General features: G+C 43.2%; 1 pseudogene across 1 annotated transcript; it reads right to left on the minus strand.

Moving 5' to 3' along the window:
- Nucleotides 1-4932: 4932 nt before the first annotated feature.
- Nucleotides 4933-7416, minus strand: LOC106599491 (frizzled-8-like; annotated as a pseudogene). The gene has a single exon (XR_006769085.1). The product of XR_006769085.1 is annotated as a frizzled-8-like (transcript).
- Nucleotides 7417-22376: the final 14960 nt, after the last annotated feature.

A 22376-nucleotide genomic window follows, 5' to 3' on the forward strand; every position in this document is an offset into this window, starting at 1 on the left:
TGGCCCTATATGCTATTGGTAAAGTACTCAGATCTCATGGTTGACAGAAACTAGTGATAGAATAATTTAGGCAGAGAATTCAGCATAAGCATAAGAGTACATCAAAAATATATATAAAATATCAACCTGGCCTCAAAGCAAATTTGTAAGATTTGGTACTTCAATCCGTTCTCCTTAATTTAGTATGATACATAACGTTAGGTTACATTATGAATGGAATAGCAGTTGTACAATATCATAGGAATGAGAGGACGTATAGTATATGTTTTACCTGATCATACAATGAATAGCATACGAATTGGATGACGTAACTTATAATACATCTTGGAGGACATATAGTATTATACGTCTTTCTCTGAGACCAGATTGCATGTTGCGGAGAGAATTCAGCAGGATTATATGTTTGTTGTCCTTGGTGACAGAAAAATCCATTCTCACTCCTTGGATGTTGATGTCAGAGTAAATGTAGAGATCACTACATACAATGGACTATTCCCAGCAAGTCTACAGGGTTGCATTCATTAATGCGAACCGTATCAAAACGTAGCAAACTGTTTTGCAACAGAAAACAAAAACAAGCATTTCTTACAGGACAAAGTCTGGAAGTCCCTTCCTGTTTTAGTATGTTTTCTTTGTTTGGTGCCTAGTGAATATGACTCTGTTGTGTAAGGGAAATAAGTGGAGAGACAGTATACAGGCTATTAGTGTTCTCTGTGTATTGAAGAATTAGAAAACACTGTCAGAGTAGAGGCAACATAATATAGATATACAGGAAAAACATAAATGTTGCATATGGAAATGTCATGCATACATTGACTTACTCACAAACTCATACATACACACTTTCACGAACATGGACTGACGGATATAGCTATAAGCGTTGACCTTTGCAACCCTCACCTCTAGTCTAATTTTGAGTGATGAATGAACGATGTCCAACCCTGTCTGAAGATATAGTGGTAAAGGAATTAGAGAGCCTGCTTCACTGAACAAACATTTAAACGCAACATGTAAAGTGCTGGTCCCATGTTTCATTACGTGAAATAAAAGATCCCAGAAATGTTCCATACGCACAAAAAAACATTTTTTCTCAAACTTTGTGCACAAAATTGTTTACATCCCTGTTAGTAAGCATTTCTCCTTTTCCAAGATAATCCATCCACCTGACAGGTGTGGCCATAGCCATGAGAAGTATTAGTGCAGAGGGTTCTGCAGCACGCCCTGAAAAATTGGAAGAAAATATATATATATATTAATAGAAAAATCATTTCTCACAAAAGTAGTGCACTGGGCCTTTAATAGTCATGTATTAGCAAGACCGATACAGCAGTCTGCAGCGCCAGCATGGGAAAAAAGATTTGTACAGCACCTGCGGGATCGTCTGAGACCAGCCACCTGGGTAGCTGATGAAACTGTAGGTTTGCACAACCGAAGAATTTCTGCACAAACTGTCAGAAACCGCCTCAGGGAAGCTCATCTGCTCGTCATCCTCACCAGAGTCTTGACCTGATTGTAGTTCGGTTTCGTAACCGACTTAAATGGGCAAATGCTCACCTTCAAATGGTCACTGGCACGCTGGAGAAGTGTGCTCTTCACGGATGAATCCCGATTTCAACTGTACCAGGCAGATGGCAGACAGCCTGTATGGCGTCGTGTGGGCGAGCGGTTTGCTGATGTCAACATCACATCGTGAATAGAGTGCCCCATGGTGGTGGTGGGGTTATGGTATGGGCAGGCATAATCTACGGACGACGAACAAAATTGCATTTTATCAATGGCAATTTGAATGCACAGAGATCCTGAGGCCCATTGTCGGGCCATTCATCCACCGCCATCACCTCATGTTTCAGCATAATGCACGGCCCCATGTCGCAAGGGTCTGTACACAATTCCTAGAAGCTGAAAATGTCCCAGTTCTTCCATGACCTGTATACTCACCAGACACTCATTGAGCATATTTGGGATGCTCTGGATCGACGTCTACGACAACATGTTCCAGTTCTCGCCAATATCCAGCAACTTCGCACAGCCAGTGAAGAGGAGTGGGACAATATTCCACAGGCCACAATCAATGGACTTCCTGATGGGCCTCCCCCAGGTGGTGAGGATAGGCAACAACACATTCGACACGCTGACCCTCAACACGGGGGTGCGTGCTTAAGTTTGCGTGCTTAGTCCCCTCCTGCACCCGGTTCACCCATGACTACGTGGCCGCGCACGACTCCAACACCATTGTTAAGTTTGCTGACGACACGATGGTGGCACCATCTTACTTCTGAATTCAATTTCAACAGATGTTTCTCAATCAATCAGTAGACAAAGACACCATTCAATGTGCCCTTATTAATAAATGGCACCCTATTCCCTATGTAGTGCACTGCTTTTGACCTGGGCCATTTGGGACACATGCTGTGGACGGCCTCTAAGTGATGGGCCCTTCCTGCACCCACTAGTAAACTTCCTGTTTATCTTGACAGGAGGTGGATCTGGCGTGACCTCCATGATCTCATTTCCTCTGTTGATTTTAGCCTAGAGTGTACACAGCCTGACCTGCACACACACACGCCCTGACCTCTCTGCATTGGATTGGAAGAATCTCTGGCTACTTCCCAGATGACTAGGGCTGGTCAAGAGTAGTGCACTATATAGGAAATATGGTGCAATTTGGGAAGCAACATATAACTTTGTCTCTGAGCTGAAGCATAGTTGCATCCACATGTTTGTTCACTATACATTGTTAAGAATAGCCTGTAGGCCTACCAATTGTTTTATATTTTATTGGAACGTCAATTACTTATAAAAGGTATTGAAAAAACAAAATAATTAAATTGATAGTGCATATTTAATACATTTGTATTATTTTGAAATAACGTTTAATAAGTGCTTGTTACAGGTTTGTTGAAAGCCTGTTACTCATGGGGATATTCTTTGTCCACAAGGTGGCAGTATGATATCACTGACTGTAGTAGACTATCAACTTGGCTATCTTTTAAAGAAATGTAAAATAAAGTCAGGATTGCAGTTTATGAACTAGGATGAGAGCAATTACAACTGAGTCCCAACAACATCATGCTGTAAAGTTCCTGTTTGGTTGGACAGTTTTAAGAGGTAAGCCAATGATTTGTGATGGACATGATCTCTTCTAAATCTCCAAATGGATAAGAACATTTTCATTTATAAATACATTTTTATATATCTGGGTATCGGCTAAACCGTAAACACACTGGTTAACTTTGCTAAAGTAAAAACACAGGCCTCATTTTGAAGGCTTGGGCCTCTAAAACACAAGTGTGTTCGCAACAAGCGGTGGTCCTATTTGCAGTTTTCAAATGCAAAAGTTTCTTATGTTTGTTAAGAAAATAATCCACCTGTTTAAGCGCTTTTATGATCAGATACACAGACCACACACTGAGTCTTAATTACCTTTTAACCATGAGCTGCAGCCTGGTCCCAGAGCATTTTGTGTTATTTGGTTCCAATTTGAAAAATTAGCAAAATGTACAATATCTTACAAATTTGCTAAACGTATAATATGTTATGAATTCTAAAGTTAACTAGGCTAAGCATTAGGGTAAGGTTAGGAGTTATGTTAAAGGCTTAAGGTTAGGGTAAAGATTAGCTAAAAGGGTTAAGGTTAGGGGAAGGTTTAGCTAAAAGGGTTAAGTAGTTGCAAAGTGGCTAAAAGTAGTTGAATAGTTCTTACTTAGCTAAAATACTAAAGTTGTCCGTGATGAGATTCGAACTCACAACCTTTGGGTAGCTAGACATTCATCTTATACACCTACCCAACCACCCGGACAAGTAACCATCTGTCTTATGTAACCATAATCGCTTGCGAGTGGCGCAGGGGTCTAAGGCGCTATATCGTAGTGCTAGAGGCGTCACTATAGAGCTTGGTTCAATCCCGGGCTGTATCACAACCGGCCGTGATCGGGAGTCCCATAGGGCGGCGCACAATTGGTCCAGTGTTGTCCGGGTTACGGGAGGGTTTGGCTGGGGTAGGCTGTCATTGTAAATAAGAATTTGTTCCTAACTGACTTGCCTAGTTAAATAAAACCACACCAAATGTAACATATCATACTGATTTGAGTGTCCCGGATTAGCGTGCACTATGAATTATCTATGAGACCAGACTTGGAACACATAGGGTCACCTAGTGAGTCTGGCTTGAGTCGCAAATGGCACCCTATTCCCCATATAGTGCACTACTTTTGACCAGGGCCCATGTCAAAAGTAGTGCACTATATAGGGAATAGGGTGTCATTTGGGATGCAAACCAGTCCTCCCTCCCTCACTGTCTGGCATCTTAATTATAAGGCCTATGACATCTTGACAGTGAGAGGGGTGAGTATCCAGAACTCTGCCCCACACAAAACCTTAAAAGGAATAGTAGTAGAATCCCTATGATTTCATATTCATATGCAGGTCAGAGTGTGAAATGTTTCACTGGGTCATCAGTATTAATTGGGGGCAGATTATGCTGCGTTTGTAACATAATTGTTGCACAGAGGGGTTCCCTCAAGAGAGGATTACTCAAACAGACCACATGTAGGGCTTTCACTGCCATTTCAACGTTTTTATGAATCCTCCTCGTACCCCACTGCTTGTGGTTGCATCTAGAATACCTAACAGGGATACCCACCATAACAAAAAGGAACGCAACAGCCAACCACCACGGTTCGTTACAATGTGTAAAAGTGTACTTTTTTCCACGAATGCTACCCAAAAGGAACCCAACAACCAACTGTTGTGTATGCCTTTTACGTTTATATTAATTAATAATTAGATCACTATTTGACAAATATGAATAGGGGGTTCTACTTATCCAAAAATCTCGTATCACGGCATGAAGACAGAAAAGCTAAAATCACATTTGCAAAATATAGGAGTGGTGCGCAGCTTTGGCGCAGAATGACTATCAAGACGCACAGGTAAAAATGTAATAAAAGTCGTTTTATTACCAAAATAAAAATCTATCAAAGTGAATTATACATATATTCACTCTCGTATAAATTGTATATACACATTTACAATGTTTGTACATCAATAATTATATAAATACATTAAGCACCAACGAAACCCGTATGACATTAAGGCATAGCCTACTTCAAATCATCTTTGAAAAGCTCATTTTGTAGGTGAAAAGCTCATTTTGTAGGTACAAATTAGACAAAGCCTCTAATTCTTCTGATTATATGGTTCTAAACTGGATGCGGGTCTCATTGTGCAAGAAAAATCATTAGGTGCTCGTTAATGTGCTAATTGGAACACGCTGATGGTCAATCCCAACGCAATTAGTGGTCCATTCTTCCTTTTCAAACCCGTGACAATGGCATCTGTTTGGGACAAGAGACAGAGCTCGCAGTACCGGACCTCCACGTCAATCCCGTACTAACATCACTGTACATTGACCCGCTCGTGGCCTTGCTGCCCCAGCAGCAGCGGGTACAAAAAGTCCTCCAGGATTCTAGAGTTTTTCCCGACCAGACCCACGCGCCGGACGTGATGCCAACCAAAAGGCACATGAAATATTTCAGCATGAACACAGCATAGTCCGGCTTCTGCATTTCATGCTCCGACAAGCATGAACAGTTGTGGGTTATTTCCCAAGTCTGTCTGTTGTGCTGCTCATAGAAGTAACATGCTACTATAATCGTGGCTGGGACAGTGTAAAGCACTGTAAAAACACCTATCCTGATCATCAGTCTCTCCAACTTGTCTGTTTTCGTCCCTCCTTGCTTTATAACACTCCGGATCCGGAACAGTGACACAAACCCAGCCAGGAGGAACATAGTTCCAATGAAAAGATAGATCACCAAAGGCGCCAAAACAAAGCCCCGGAGATTATCCAAATTCTGATTGCCAACATAGCATATTCCAGCCACAGGGTCACCATCCACTGAACTCAACGCCAACACAGCTATCGATTTCATGCTGGGTATCAGCCAGGCAGCTAAATGAAAATACTGGGAGTAACTGGCTATGGCCTCATTTCCCCACTTCATCCCCGCAGCCAGGAACCAGGTAAGAGAAAGAACAACCCACCAAATAGAACTTGCCATGCCGAAGAAGTAGATGAGTAGAAAAACAATGGTACAAAGCGCAGGGCCGGTGGTCTCGTAGTGAATGTGTTCGGTATCATGCTCCATGTTACAAGCCACTTGTTCATGTCCGGCAATTAATCTGACAATGTAGCCGACGGAGACAAACATGTAACAAGCAGAGAGGAATATAATGGGTCGCTCCGGGTATTTGAAACGATCCATGTCGATTAAAAAAGTTGCCACTGTTGCAAAAGTAGAGATAAAACATAAGACGGACCATAGTCCTATCCAGAATGCAGTAAATGTTCGTTCGTCTTGGGAGAAGTAAGGGTTGTGGCAAGGCATGGCACAGTTGAGTATCTGTCCTGTTTTAACTCTGTTATATAGAGGATTACTGTTGCTGACTGGAACCATGGGAGCGCGGCAGTGACACTGCGGGTTCGCATGGAGAACTCGGAGGTTTGTGTTTACTGGGGTCGTTAGAACGGCCTTGTCCGTTTTTCTTTCGTGGGTTTACTGGTTTAACAGGACGATGTGTGGGCTTTGCAACCACTGGAGAAACAGTCGTCGCACTTCTGTTGTAGTCCATGCATAGTGTATCTTGGTTACCTTGCACTGGTAATAAGTCGCATCTCATTCTGTCTGGCCACGGGAACCCGTACTGTCTCATCAGAGGCGCACAGCCTGCCTTGGCTCTCTCACAGACACTCCGACACGGCGGCAGGGGCTTCTTGTAGTCCTCCAGGCAAATAGGAGTGTACATACTACAGAGAAAGAACTTCAGGTCCGGCGAACACTTGATTTCCACCAGGGGCCAAAACTGGTGCACCTCCAACCCTGCCTCGTCCTGTGTGTCGTGGTTGAACTGGTTGGGCATGTAGGTGTAGTTGTAGCCGATTCCTTTGCATAAGGGCACGGATATCTCCTGGCATTGTAGTTCCTTCGCCGCGGCGCAGCTCGACCTGTGTAGAACGAGTGCAAAAAACATGCACCACCCCAAACCCAGCAAGTTACACCCCATCATCACTCACTGTTGAATTCGTCTGCTTCCAAGTGCCAACGAACTTGCGCTTGCAAGTAGGCTGTGAAGTCCGATTAATCCAGAGATGCTGGTAGACTCATCCTTGGCGCAGACGGTGTTCTTGGGGAGTAGCCTGTGGGTGTCTTGTCTGTCTGGTAAAATGGTAGGGAATCCACACAGCACACCGCTTTATTATATCTTGATTTAACGTTATTCTGTAAAAATCGACCACTCTTCTCCGTCTGCTATTGACTGCCAGACTATAATTTACGCGCCGATACCATTCGGTTTCTCCCCGTGTTCGTAAATGGCACCATTGTTTTTGATCGCTCTGCATGCTCTGTTGTTGGCGGATGCATTGAATGGGATATATATGGGGGGAGGCGAAGTCACTCCCTCTATTGGAGCGCCTAATCACAGAGCGACGGGGGCGGGGAACTAGCGTAAATCAATCAAGTGTTTCTCAAAGGTGTTTGTTTACATGTTCCCCTCCATAGAATAATATTTTTTAAATGACTTTGTCTTTGTTTATTCTTCTCGTTGTGGAGTGAATTTAATTGTACCTTTACACGAACTTGTGTTATGGGTAAATTAACTAACACAGGCATACGCTTCCGAAATAGAAATTTTTTTTCTGTTTGATTTGTTGCATTGCAATAACTGTTAGGTAAATGAAGGGTGACAGGGTCCTTATTAGGTCACAGTGTAATCATGCACAAGACCAGGGGTTCCAAAACTTTTTTGACCCGCGACACCATTTTGATGTATAGCAAAAAATCACGACCCACCATGTAAAAAAAGTGATGTAATCAATGGTCAATGTACTTTTTAATTGGGGCTATGATGATTGCAAATCCTTCTGACAGTACTTTTGGTACTATTTCAATCTGAAGGAAGTATGGTTTGAAGTGACTGAAATGCATCAGAAAGGTATTGGGAAATTCAAAAAAGCATCAGGCAATAATGTTGTATGATATTCTGTGTAGAAAAGAACATCATTGAGATGGTGTTATTTTCCCCCATCACATTTAGTGCCTGGTCTTGTCCACTCTGTTCTAATGAGACTTGTGGGCATTGTAGAAGAAAACAGAAGACACATGCGTGTTCCTGATAGTCTTATCTTTCAGTTATGGAGTCATACTATTTTGTAGCTCAAACCATTCAAAAGATAGAGCCACATTTGTAGGAGGAAAACAGAAACCACTCTGGATGTTACTGACATAACACTGAGTTTTTCTGTGACCCCATTTCCAAATCAGGGAAGCACTGTACTAGGCACACCTAAAGGCGTCAGCATGCTTCAGTTCGGCTGGCGCCAAGCTGAACTGAAGCATGCTGACGCCTTTACACATTCAATAGGATATTTACATTTCAGTCAATCATGGATGCAATTTGAGAAATATGGAGATATTCATGACGTGGGGCATATCTGTGATTTTAAATGTAACACATTAACTGAAAACCTTTAACACTGTGCTAGGTATAGACCCAAGGAACACATTTAATCGAACTTTGGGGCAGTGGGGAGACAGTGGGGTTAATGTGGGATAGTTAGGAGACCCCAGGGCTTTGTCCGAAACTAAAGAAAGAGGTCTTAATTGTGGTGCCAATGTTTCATTTAGTGCTTGTCTAGGCCCCATGCTGAGGAGGTGATTAGCGAAATGCCTGCCAACGCCCAGCAAACTTCCTGAGGATATGTGTCAATAGTCTAAGCAGATGGATTATGGGGAAATAGATGAGCAAAGCTGATAGCTTGGAAATATATGTGATGGCTGTCATTAACGTGATTCTGTTGGCGCACTAATTGGTTAGGGTAATCTCAAGCAAAGTCACAATGTTATTTTACTACAGTGACCAACTGCCCAAGTCTCCTGGTCTTATCTACATATTTCCTCTCTTTCACCACCATTCTCCAATAGGCTACTATCGGCATAGAATAGAGGAGGACAGGCACGTCATTTAAAATATTGAGGTATGGCGCTTACAGTGAGGGAAAAAAGTATTTGATCCCCTGCTGATTTTGTACGTTTGCCCACTGACAAAGAAATGATCAGTCTATAACTTTAATGGTAGGTTTATTTGAACAGCGAGAGACAGAATAACAACAAAAAAATTCAGAAAAACGCATGTCAAAAATGTTATAAAATGATTTGCATTTTAATGAGAGAAATAAGTATTTGACCCCTCTGCAAAACATGACTGGCAAAACCCCTCTGGCAAAACCCTTATTGGCAATCACAGAGGTCAGACGTTTCTTGTAGTTGGTCACCAGGTTTGCACACATCTCAGGGGGGATTTTGTCCCACTCCTCTTTGCAGATCTTCTCCAAGTCATTAAGGTTTCAAGGCTGACGTTTGGCAACTCGAACCTTCAGCTCCCTCCACAGATTTTCTATGGGATTAAGGTCTGGAGACTGGCTAGGCCACTCCAGGACCTTAATGTGCTTCTTCTTGAGCCACTCCTTTGTTGCCTTGGCCGTGTGTTTGGGGTCATTGTCATGCTGGAATACCCATCCACGACCCATTTTCAATGCCCTGGCTGAGGGAAGGAGGTTCTCACCCAAGATTTGACGGTACATGGCCCCGTCCATCGTCCCTTTGATACGGTGAAGTTGTCCTGTCCCCTTAGCAGAAAAACATCCCCAAAGAATAATGTTTCCACCTCCATGTTTGATGGTGGGGATATTGTTCTTGGGGTCATAGGCAGCATTCCTCCTCCTCCAAACACGGCGAGTTGAGTTGATGCCAAAGAGCTCCATTTTGGTCTCATCTGACCACAACACTTTCACCCAGTTGTCCTCTGAATCATTCAGATGTTCATTGGCAAACTTCAGACGGGAATCTATATGTGCTTTCTTGAGCAGGGGAACCTTGCGGGCGCTGCAGGATTTCAGTCCTTCATGGCGTAGTGTTACCAATTGTTTTTTTGGTGACTATGGTCCCAGCTGCCTTGAAATCATTGACAAGATCCTCCCGTGTAGTTCTGAGCTGATTCCTCACCGTTCTCATGATCATTGCAACTCCACGAGGTGAGATCTTGCATGGAGCCCCAGGCCGAGGGAGATTGACAGTTCTTTTGTGTTTCTTCCATTTGCGAATAACCACACCAACTGTTGTCACCTTCTCACCGAGCTGCTTGGCGATGGTCTTGTAGCCCATTCCAGCCTTGTGTAGGTCTACAATCTTGTCCCTGACATCCTTGGAGAGCTCTTTGGTCTTGGCCATGGTGGAGAGTTTGGAATCTGATTGATTGATTGCTTCTGTGGACAGGTGTCTTTTATACAGGTAACAAACTGAGATTAGGAGCACTGCCTTTAAGAGTGTGCTCCTAATCTCAGCTCGTTACCTGTATAAAAGACACCTGGGAGCCAGAAATCTTTCTGATTGAGAGGGGGTCAAATACTTACTTCCCTCATTAAAATGCAAATAAATTTATAACATTTTTGACATGTGTTTTTCTGGATTTTTTTGTTGTTATTCTGTCTCTCACTGTTCAAATAAACCTACCATTAAAATTATAGACTGATCATTTCTTTGTCAGTGGGCAAACATACAAAATCAGCAGGGGATCAAATACTTTTTCCCCTCACTGTATGTGGTCTTCATGCATTTTGTTTCAAGGAAAGCTGGCAGAGCCGTGCTTCCAACGCCATTCACTGTCTACTCTGCATTGACATTTTTTTGATAGATTTCTGTGAGTGCTTCACCTCCTTCCCTGCCCCCATTACAAGGGTTGTGTCCCAAATGGCACCCAAATCTCTACATAGTGCACTAGTTTTAACCAGAGCCCTATGGGCATTGGTCAAAAGTAGTGCACTATATGGGGAATAGGGTGCGATTTAGGATGCACACAAGCTGTGAACTGGAGGTGAAAGCTGCAGAAAATAACAGGTGTCCAGTCTCAGGGCCAAAGGCCAACATAATGGAGACTATCAGATGAGGATCAGCATCAGTTACCCTGATTGTGTGTGCATCCCAAATGGCACCCAAAAGTAGAGCACTAAAAAGGGACTAGGGTGCTATTTGGGATGCAGCCTGTGTATATTAGAGTCATAGGGCCCTGTATTGATTAAAAGACAGATAGAGGTGCAGTCTAGCCACCAACTGTTGAAACGCCCCCCTGTTTGTAACTGCGATAGGAAGTGTTGGGTTACATATGTCCCCCTGCATTCCACATTTAAAAGGGTGGAAATTGAATTACTGCATCTGTTTAAAACTCAATTTCTACTCTATGTTCTCTGGCCTGTTCTCCCAGGGCTCTCACAGTTCATGATGCCAGGGGAGAGAGAGAGAGAGAGGAGAGAGAAAGAACTAGAGAAAGGGAGAGAGAGGTGTGGAGGAGAGAGAGAGGGGTGGGGGAGAGACACAGAAAGAGAGAGAGGTAGAGGAGAAAGAGAGAGAGTGAGAGGTAGAGGGAGAGACATAGAGAGAGAGGGGTGGGGAGAGAGGGAGAGACATGGAGAGAGAGAGAAGTGAAAGAGAGAGAAAGAGACAGAAAGACAGAGAGATGGAGAGGGAGAGACGCATATAAATAGAGAGAGAGAGAGAGGGGTGGGGGAGAGGGAGAGACCGAAAGAGAGAGAGGTGGAGGAGAGCGAGAGAGAGAGGGAGAGACAGAGAGAGAGAGAGGTGAAAGAGAGAGAGAGATAGAGAGACGGGTTGGGGGAGAGGGGGAGAGAGAGAGACAGAGAGAGAGAGGGGTGGGGGGAGAGGGAGAGACACATAGAAAGAGAGAGAGTGGGGTGGGGAGGGAGAGAGAGGTGGAGGAGGAGGAGAGTGAGAGGTAGAGGGAGAGACACATAGAGAGAGAGAGAGAGGGGGTGGAGGAGAGAGAGAGAGAGGGCCCTGGCAGTAAACCCCAAAAATACTAAAATAATGATTTTCCAGGGAAGATCCAGATCTCAGGGAATTAGACCAAAGTTCTCAATTGGTACAAAATATATAGAGTACTGCACACACTACAATTACTTAGGTTTAAAAATAAGCTTAACTGGACACCTTAATGATGCAGTGAATGAACTGAGAGAGAAGGCACGCAGGGCATTCTACGCCATTAAAAAACAAATTCAAATTCAAATTTGGCTAAAACTAATTGAATGTGTTATTGAACCAATTGCACTTTATGCCAGCAAGGTGTGGGGTCCACTTGCAAAACAAGATTTCACCAAATGGGACAAATACCTCATTGAAACCCTGCATGCAGAGTTCTGTAAGATTCTCCTACATGTCCAGAGGAAAACTACAAACAATGCATACAGGGCAGAATTAGGCCAATATCCACTAATAATAAAAACTCAAAAAAGAGCAATTAAGTTTTGGAAACATCTAAAATACAGTGACCCCCTCTCTTATCATTACCAAGCCCTGCAATGCCAAGAGCTGAGCAAAGAAAAGAGTCCCCTCATCCAGCTGGTCCTGGGGCTGAGTTCACAAACCTGTTCTCCTAACACACTGAAACCTCAGGACCCTCATCCAGCTGGTCCTGGGGCTGAGTTCACAAACCTGTTCTACTAACACACTGAAACCTCAGGACCAGAACATCCAATCAATCAGAATAAACCAAATTACAACACAGTCAAAATAAAACTACATTGCTTATTGGGAAACACAAGCACAAAGCAAAATGCAGTGCTATCTGGCCCTAAATTTACAGTACACCGTGGCTAACTATTTGACCATGGTTACTGATCAAAACCTTAGAAAAACCTTGACAAAGTACAGGCTCAGTGAGCACAGCCTTGTCATTGAGAAGGGTAGACACAGGAAAATCTGGCCCCATGTAGAAGAAAGGCTGTGCAACCACTGCACCACAGCAGAACCTGAGACAGAGTTGCATTTCCTGACTAAATGTAAAAAATATAAAACAATTAGAGTGTCATTTCCCCAAATTTGAAGCCTTTATTCAAGGTTTCAAAGACCTCTCTGATGAGAATAGGCTACCCATCCTGTTGGGGGAGGACACAGAGAGCTGTGGGTTGGCAGCGCACTACATTGCTGCCTGCCATAAGATGAGGGACAGTGTCTTGCAGACCAATCAACCTGCACATGTCCTCTACTGTATGCTTATTGTTATTGTTCAATGTATGGTTATTTTAACCCTTGGTTATTGTTGTTACTGTTGTCCCGTTGACAATTTTGATTCTTTTTTATTTTAATATTGTAAATATCCAAAGTAAGCTTTGGCAATATGTACATTGTTATGTCATGCCAATAAAGCAAATTGAATTGAATTGAATTGGAGAGAGAGAGAGAGGGGTGGAGGGAGAGGGAGAGAGACACATGGAAAGAGAGAGAGAGAGAGAGAAAGGGGTGGAGGGAGGGGGAGAGAGAGAGAAGGGTGGAGGAGAGAGGGGGGGGTGGAGGAGAGAGACATAGAAAGAGAGAGAGGTGGGGGGGAGGGAGAGACACAGAGAGAGAGAGAGAGAGAAGTGGAGGAGAGAGACAGAGAGAGAGGTGGAGGAGAGAAAGAGAGGGGGAGGGGAGAGAGGAATAAGACTAATTTGAGACACATATAGACGTTGAACCACAGCGACCATGTTCTTTTTGGGAAGCGTATTTGATTCTGAGTTTGGACATATAAAGGTTTTATGCGAAAACTACTTCTAAGACGCATACATTCAGTTGTTCCAAACTCGCGCTAAAGAGGGAGCCCCCCCCCCACTAGTGGTAACACCAGCGCAGATCAAATACACAACTGGAACACAGATTAAGGTGTTTACATGTCCTAATAATTTGAAAGATTGCTCATAAAACCAGGTGTTTTAATCGGTGTATACTTACTTAGATTTTGACCTTACGCCCATTAAAATGAGGTGAGTAAAGTGTTTACATGACTATTGAATAATCTGCCCACTGCCATAATCAGTTTTATATCGAATTATTATTGTGCATGTAAACGTACTCAATGACAGTTATTTGTAACATATTGGATATTTCAACCATTTTACAAGGATGATACTTGTTGGCGATTGTTGTGTTACGAATGATTTATAAATACACAATTTATGACTGATTTCTGCAGCACTTAGTCTAGCATTTCCTCTGGATTTTTCAACTGAGCATCCTGGCCTATTTTGCTAACTAAATCAGGTTTCAGAATATCTTTTGAAGTCTGGAAAAAGTAAATAAACGTGTCATTTTGGTCCTAAGGTAAAGCGGAATCATATGTGTATTAGGAACGTGGGCTGACAGTAACTACATCTCATTTAGGACTGAAAAGAGATTGGGCCTCCTCTCTCTCAAAACAACGTTTACTTTAGTTTGAACACAGTCTTTAGGATGCCACCCTTCATCTCTGAAGGGATACTGCCCTGTTGCTGAGTTCTCAGCACCCAATGAATAACCAATTTACAAACATAGCCGAGCTGTGCCTCTCAGTACTGCCCACCTCGCTTCAGGGTGAAGTTCTTCCTAGGTACAGATCTAGGATCAGCTTTCCCTTCCCCAAAACCTTAACCATTAGTGTGGAAAATGCTGTACCGACCCAAGATCAGCGTCTAAGGTCAACGTCACCCTACACCCACAACACCAACACCTTCCAAGTGCTGATTCACTCCCCAACCTGTAGTTGTAGCAGACGGTTTTGTATACCCAGAGATTTGCTGCTAATCAGTTTTATTTCTCATGTGTTTTCTATTTTTTCTTATTTAACTGCCTCGTTGGGAAAAAGCCTGTGAGTAAGCATTTCACTGTAAGGTCTTTCACCTGTTGTATTTGGTGCATGTGACAAATAAAATAGTATTTTATTTTGGGTGTATCTGGGCCCCCAACGACACGCACACACGCTTCCCTCCCCTGTTCCCCTGAGGTGACAAAGCGTGTATCTATTGAATGAGCTTACCTCCAGCTAGTTATCTTAACAAAGAGGGCCCACCCCTCCAATCAACCTACTGCTGAGAGGAGCAGAGCAGGTCAGTGAACACAGTACTCTGCTGAGTAGGCATAGCGCTCGCTCACATAGTAGGATAGTATAAGAGCTGGCCAGCATGCATTGCCTTTTACAAAGATGGGATTGTTGTGAATGTAGTTTCTGAAAGTACCTGACTGGTAAACATGATAATGAAGTAAATAATGAAAAACATACTGTAACAGGTACATCAATAATAGCTAATAAACAAATCCATTGGAAAGCGAATGATGGATCTCTGAGAAAAAAATAAAGAACATGTTCCTAGTCTTGTCATAAAGTTCATCGTCTGAAGAGGAGAAATCATCGGACCAATATGCAGCGGTTATATTGCTCGTCTTCTTTTTATTAGAAGGGGAAAAAAATACTTATACAAAACAAATGACGAAAAACAGTCCCGTTAGGTGCTCAGACTATACGAGGAAACAACTACCCACAAAACCCATGAAGAAAAACCCCTACTTAAATATGATCTCTAATCAGAGGCAACGAGGATCAGCTGCCTCCAATTAGAGATCAACCCAAACATACACAACATAGAAATAGAAGAACTAGAAAGGAACACCTAGAAATAGATAACATAGATCAAACACAAAATCCCAAAACACACAAAACAAACACCCCCCTGCCACGCCCTGACCATACTATAATAACAAAATAACCTCTTTACTGGTCAGGACGTGACAAGTCTACATAGTTAATTTAGTAACATGTGAGCCCAACACAACTAGGGTGCCATGTGTGCCCTTCTAAATTAACACTTGCTCTCTAAACATCAATAAACCCTGAAGCATGGGGCTATTTTAAAGGGAACAACTGGAAACATTTATGCCATGTTTATAATTATACTCTTTTTTTCTGCTGCTATGACGTACTCTGTAAGGTAAACAGGGCCGTTCCGGCTTCACACAACCAGGGATTCATTAGAACTGTGACGACAAGTTGGAATCCTACTAGCTAGTGCACTTTGACCTATTCATGATGGTTTATTGCTAACCTCTCATCTGAGGGAATGACCGGGCTAGACTACTCAGTGGCCCACAGTCCCAAAACACACCCGATTTCACTATATAGTGCACTACTACTTTTCACCAGAGCCCTGGTCAAAAGTAGTGCACTAAATAGTGAATAGGGTGGGTTCTGGTAAAAAGTAGTGCACTATATAGCGAATAGGGTCACATTTTGGAGGCAGTCAGACTGCTCACCGAGATAATTTCTCTGAGTAATTAGGCAAACCCACTGTGGAAAAGGAAGACATTTTGTAATGTAACTTTTCTCTTTTCCCAGCATGGTAGAGATTTCAGCCAGCTTGGAATCGAACTAAAATGTTCTGGACATGATACAGATGTGTCACACAATGTCTATGCAGGGTAACATTTCAGTTGCCTCGGAAAGCCCAGGCTTCTCACGTTCTGTTCGAAATTGTCGAGTCAGTGAGGCAAGATTTGGAAGGATGGCCATGAGAGACTAGGAGCTCAGTAATAATGGGATCCTAAGCAACAGTATATCTTGTCCTGATTTAACAGTAGTGACCTCTGGGATAATGTGCCCCCTCAGTCTCTAAAGTCAATGTGATTTATTACAGCAGATTTCTGATAAACAGAGTTAGTACTAGTAAATACTGCTATTGGAAAATCTTTATACTCTCTTATACTCTTTATACTCCGGAAGCCATTTTGTTTTATGGTTAAAGAGGAGATTTGTAGCATCCCATCACTTTAGAACTAAAAACGCCTTGCCCTCATCCTCTCAGGCAAGTGGGGAGTTGGCATCATGCCCTCTGTGTAGACTGTGGGTTTTTACCACTAGTGAACCTGTTGCCCCCTTTACCTCTGGGCTGAGTCCTAAATGAAACCCAATACCCTATTTAGTGCACTACGTAAAATGTAGTGCACTAAATAGGCAATAGTGTGCCGTTAGGGATGCAGCCCCTGGTTTCCAAAGCTGCAGGGCTGAACAACTCATTCAACATGGTTATCAGATCATATGTAACAACATGAGAGAAGATTGCAAATCAAAAGGCTCAGCATATTATTTTCTGGTACTTTTAAATAGGCATGTGTCCTCATTATCTTGGAACACCTAGACACCTCAAACCCAACTCTGGACCTCGAAGCCAGTTCCTCTGCATTTTTTCATTGTTGCCCTCTAATCAGGGAACAATTTATACCTTGAATACCAGGTGTGTGCAATTAATTATCACGTAGAACAGAAAACCAGCAGGCTCTGGACCTCATAGGCTAAGAGTTGAAAACCCCTGACCTAGACACAAACATGCGCATACACGCACGCACGCACACAAACGCCCCACCCTGGTAATGCAGTCCAGGGCGTTGACCGACCAGCTTAACCTTCAGCGATGCCCTGCTATGTTTGCCCATGTCAGGGTCCAAACAGCAGCCTAACAGCAGCCCTACTTCAGCATGTACACGGTGCAGGGACCTATGGGTTGCACCCACTCGACACATTCCACACAGCCGTGACAAGCCGACCAGGCCAGACGGCACCGGGCAGCCCCGGCTGTGGGCCAAGCCCCTTGGTCCACGGGAGAAATAATCCTGACACACTGGATGAGTCCCAAATGGCACCCTATTCTCTATAGAGTGCACTACATTTGCCAAATGTAGTGCACTGTATAGGGAATGGGGTGCTATTTGGGGCACAGCCATGGACTAACACACTGACAGCTTCACATTGAACCGAGAGCTCCAGAACCAACCTCCCTAGACGAGCATGAGGAGAGAGGGAGGACTGGGGGAGAGAGGGAGAACTGGGGGAGAGAGAACGAGAGGGAAAGGAAAGGGAAAGCCAATCATAAAGTGTTAATATAAACTGGGAAAAGTTGTAGTTCTGCATACCTGCTTAACCAGCCTGAGACAGCACGGCTGAGGCTCTAGTGGCTGGAATGGGAGGAGGAGGAGGAGGAGGAGGGAGGGGGAGAGGGAGAGAGAGAACCAGTGTGACAGAATTTGTGTTTTAGAAAAACCAACACAGAGCAGTGTGTGTGAGAGCGAGACGTGTCTGTCAGTCTAGGAATGACTAAGTACACGTCCAGCGTTCATTAGCTCAGTCGTTAAAGCTATCTCACCACAGAATAGGCCTTACTATCGCTGTGTTAAAGTGTCAATAAAGGGTGCAGTTTCCTCTGATGCCAGAACCTGCATTAGTGAGATAACATTAGTGTTGTCATAGGCTAAGGAAGAGAGAGGGAGATGGCTGTAGACCTACAATACAGGCATTAAGACAAGGTATGAGGAGGCTGTTCCCAAGACTAGGTCAAAGGTCAGGAGTATTGCGATAGAATCTTTTTAAGTGTGTACTTGCGTCTGCACTTGAAGGAAAATGGTGGCTTCTTTGAAGAATCTCAAATATAAAACACCTTTTTGGTTACTAGATGATTCCTTATGTGTTATTTTGTAGTTTTGATGTCTTCACTATTATTCTACAATGTAGAAAATAGTTTAAAAAAAATTGGACTGAGTAGGTGTGTCCAAACTTTTTACTGGTACTGTACCATCAACTATTATATTGCAAAGTTATACAGTCCAGTCCTGATTCCAGACTGCCTGTACCTACTATTCTGAGAATCCCTGAATGCTTCTATCCTGTGTTTTGTTAGCATGGATATTGTGTTTCTGTTATTCTATAGTGGGTGCTATATTTATCCTTGACATAAGGATGTAACGTGGTGTTTACTGTCCAGGAAATAGATACATATGTTTGACGTGCACTCTGAAAGTGATATAGAGGCTCGTTGCCAATTGTGAATGAGAGAGAATCAATCTGGTCATATGTTGATAGTACTATTGCTGGTTCCACATAGGCTATGTACGTTCAGTAGCATAATGCACTGTCCATGAAACTATCAACAGATACAGTGCCTTCAGAAAGTATTCACACACCTTGACTTATTCCACATTTTGTTGATACAGGCTGAATTCAAAATGGACTAAATGGATACGAGGGGGGAGGGAGAGAGAACGGGGAAAAAGAACCTGTATGGAATCCCTTTTCTGGCCTCTGATAGAAACACCTATTGACTTGGACTGCCTGTGGTTGAAACCTACATTAACTATGGAATTACTCCCTGTGGTCCTCTGTGAGATGTCATAGATATTTTTAGTGTCACACTGATTTTTACTAAACACCCAATTATTAGACAGTTCCCATTTCAGCAGTCACACTTCAGCATGTCTTTAAAACATCTAAATGTGGTTTATCATTGTGTGATATATTCCAATATAGATTTACAGTTTTGAGGGATTGTAAACAACACCACGCCGTGATTGAGTGGATGTCATTTTGGTTTATGGCATTTATAGAAGGACCTTTGAGCCAGTAGTAAGAACTCAACTCTGTTCTTATTGCCCATGTTGTTCAGCCACAACGTGGACCCTCTGGGCCTGTCTGGAAGGTACGCCTGTAAAAGTTCTGCACATGACTGTCTCTGGCTGCCTTGCTAAGTGTCCACGCGTGCTTCTGTTGAGAGTCCATGTTTTACTAGATAGGCATCTCCTGCAGTCAGACACATGCAAAAATATTTTCTTGCATATGGTTCAATGTGTACTCATGCAGTGAAAACACATAGTATTTTGAGGGAGGTTTTGTACAATACACTTTGTTATAGAGATTGACCCGTTGAGCTGTTACAACACTTTGCATAAAGGATATAAAGATATGAAATACATGCTAATAAAACCATGAAGAAATTCTTTATTAAAAAGTCCAGAAACTGCAATAAATCTATATGTGTCCAATAGAGTGGCTGGATTCTGATCCATGTGCGTCATAATGTAAATCTACTATTTTTATCACCAACGGGCTTTACGTCCTAAATGGCTAATTTTTTAGTGCACTACTTTTCACCAGAGCTCATAGGGCACTGGTCAAAAGTAGTGCACTAAATACGGTGCCATTTGGGATGCAGCCCTGATTTGCAGGAAGCAACAACAGAACAGTAAATGTTAACACATTTTTAAATGGGACATCATTGTCAGCCATGGAAAGTGACAAATGACGGTATCCATGCACTTGAACAACGGAGTATGTTTTTATTGTTTTTATTTTAGTTAATGATTACACCATTATGCAGCGTGGCATGCTTATCATTTCACACGTATAAATGCCATGATGTTTTATGGCCATATTTACTACACTGTTGTTGTATCATAGTTGCCAATAACCAAGGAGAGACCATGTGACAAATAACACTTTGTCCTCCATGCAGAACTACAGAAAGACAATAGAGCAATAAGTATCGACCAAACAATATAACTAAATGCAATGAGACACACAACTGTAGCTAAGCAATAGTACTATTCAAACATTATAACTAGGAGAAATTGGTGTGAACAGACTGCTGTGTTGACGGCCCTTCACTAGGACAGGGAGAGACACAGAGAGCCATGTGTTGCAGACAGGACAGGCAGGCAGACAAGGAAGACATGGCATACAGGGGAGACAGGGCAGGCTGGAAGACAGGGGAGGCAGGCAGACAAGCAAGACAGGGGAGACAGGGGAGACAGTGCAGGCTGGCAGACAGGGGAGACAGGACAGGCAGGCATACAAGGAAGACCGGGCAGGCAGGCAGGCAGGCAGGCAGGCAGGCAGGCAGGCGGGGAGACAGGCAGGCAGGCAGGCAGGCGGGGAGACAGGCAGGCAGGGGAGACAGGACAGGCAGGCAGACAAGGCAGACACGGGAGACATTGCAGGCTGGCAGACAGGGGAGACAGGACAGGCTGGCAGACAGGGGAGACAGGACAGGCAGGCAGACTAGGAAGACAGGGGAGACAGGGCAGGCTGGCAGACAGGAAAGAGACAGGATAGGTAGGCAGACAAGGAAGACAGGGCAGACAGGGGAGACAGAGCAGGCTGGCAGACAGGGGATACAGGACAGGCAGGCAGACAGGGGAGACAGGGCAGGCTGGCAGGCAGGAAGACAGAGTAGACAGAGTAGACCGGCAGGCAGCAGTAATAAGATGACAGGTATGTGGAGTGAAGAGGAGATTCAGCAACACTTGGAGAACAGTGGCAGTGGATTAAACAGCTTCTTTGTTGTTAAAACCTTTAACAATAAAGACACACTTTTATCCACTTCCATTGACCTCCAAGAGTTGCTGAATTTCCTCTTCACTTCAGTTTTCTACTCATTTAATTCACCTTGGCTGGAGAGCGAGGTAGCGGTAGTGTTCCCCACCCTTTGGACAGGTATGGGGAGGACAGGACAGACTAATGGCACTGACTGGCCATCCTGGCTGGCTGAATGGAGTGAGGCCCAGGCCTGGTCTACTCAGCAGTGTGATACATGATAGGGTCCAAATCCAAAGTGGAATGGCTGCAGGCTGCAACCTGTGCTAAAGAGGGTCACAGGAGAAACAAAGGGGGTTCAGTCAGGAGTTGAGAGGCAGCACTCACTAAAAGAACTTGGCCAGGCACTAAGGTACATCTCAAATGGCACCTTATTCCCTATTTAGTGCATTACTTTTGACCAGGCCCCATAGGGCTCTGGTAAAAAGTAATGCACTATATAGGGTATAGGCTGCCATTTGGGATGCACACTAAGGTGTGTGAGGGACTAGTGTGTTTTTTGCGAGAGCTGCAGACAGACTGAACTTTCACTGAGATCGTTGTCTCATTCGCTGTTGTGATCAGTCAAAGGCAAGAGATGTGACTGAGGGGGTTTGAGATAAAATTACAGCCAGAAGACTGAAATTACTTTCCTGAATGTCTTGGGATTAACACACAAAATAATAAATGACTCTACTCTACTGCATTGCCAAGCTAGTAAAAAAATACCACCCTGAAATCCTTCAGCTCCTCACTTCAGTTATCATTAGTAATTCTAAAATAGCTGTAATCTAATATATCCTGTGGTAATTCATGATTAAATAAAGGACAGTAGTTGAACTGAGAGGCTTATTGAGGAGAATCTGGATTGATTTCATACTGATAGTCATCATACGTATATTTTGCCATCATTACCCATAAAGAGCTATAGGCAGAGTGGGTATCATATGTATTCACACCCCTTGGATTTTTTTTACATTTTGTTGCATTACTAAATGGGATTGAAATATATTTAATTGTGATTGTTTTGTCAATGACCTACAGAAAATAGCCTACTCATAATGTTAAAGTGAAAATATTTTTTTTCATATATAAAATTAATCAAATTAAATAGGACCTAATTAAAATATAGTTGTTGCATAAGTATTAACCCCCTTTGTTTAGGCAAGCCTAAATTAGTTCAGGAGTAAAATTTGGCTTAACAGGCTTAAAAGTTGAGCAGAGGCTTAAAAGTTTGGTCTAATTTATCGAAAGTCAACAGTGGGACTTTGTCTTCGTGTTTTATTCACAGTTGTTTTTCAATGTTAGTTTGAGTCTGCTGCTTCTTCAACTGATAGCGA

This window comes from Salmo salar, chromosome ssa03 (genome assembly GCF_905237065.1).
Source record: "Salmo salar chromosome ssa03, Ssal_v3.1, whole genome shotgun sequence".
NCBI classification, from domain to species: Eukaryota; Metazoa; Chordata; class Actinopteri; order Salmoniformes; family Salmonidae; genus Salmo; species Salmo salar.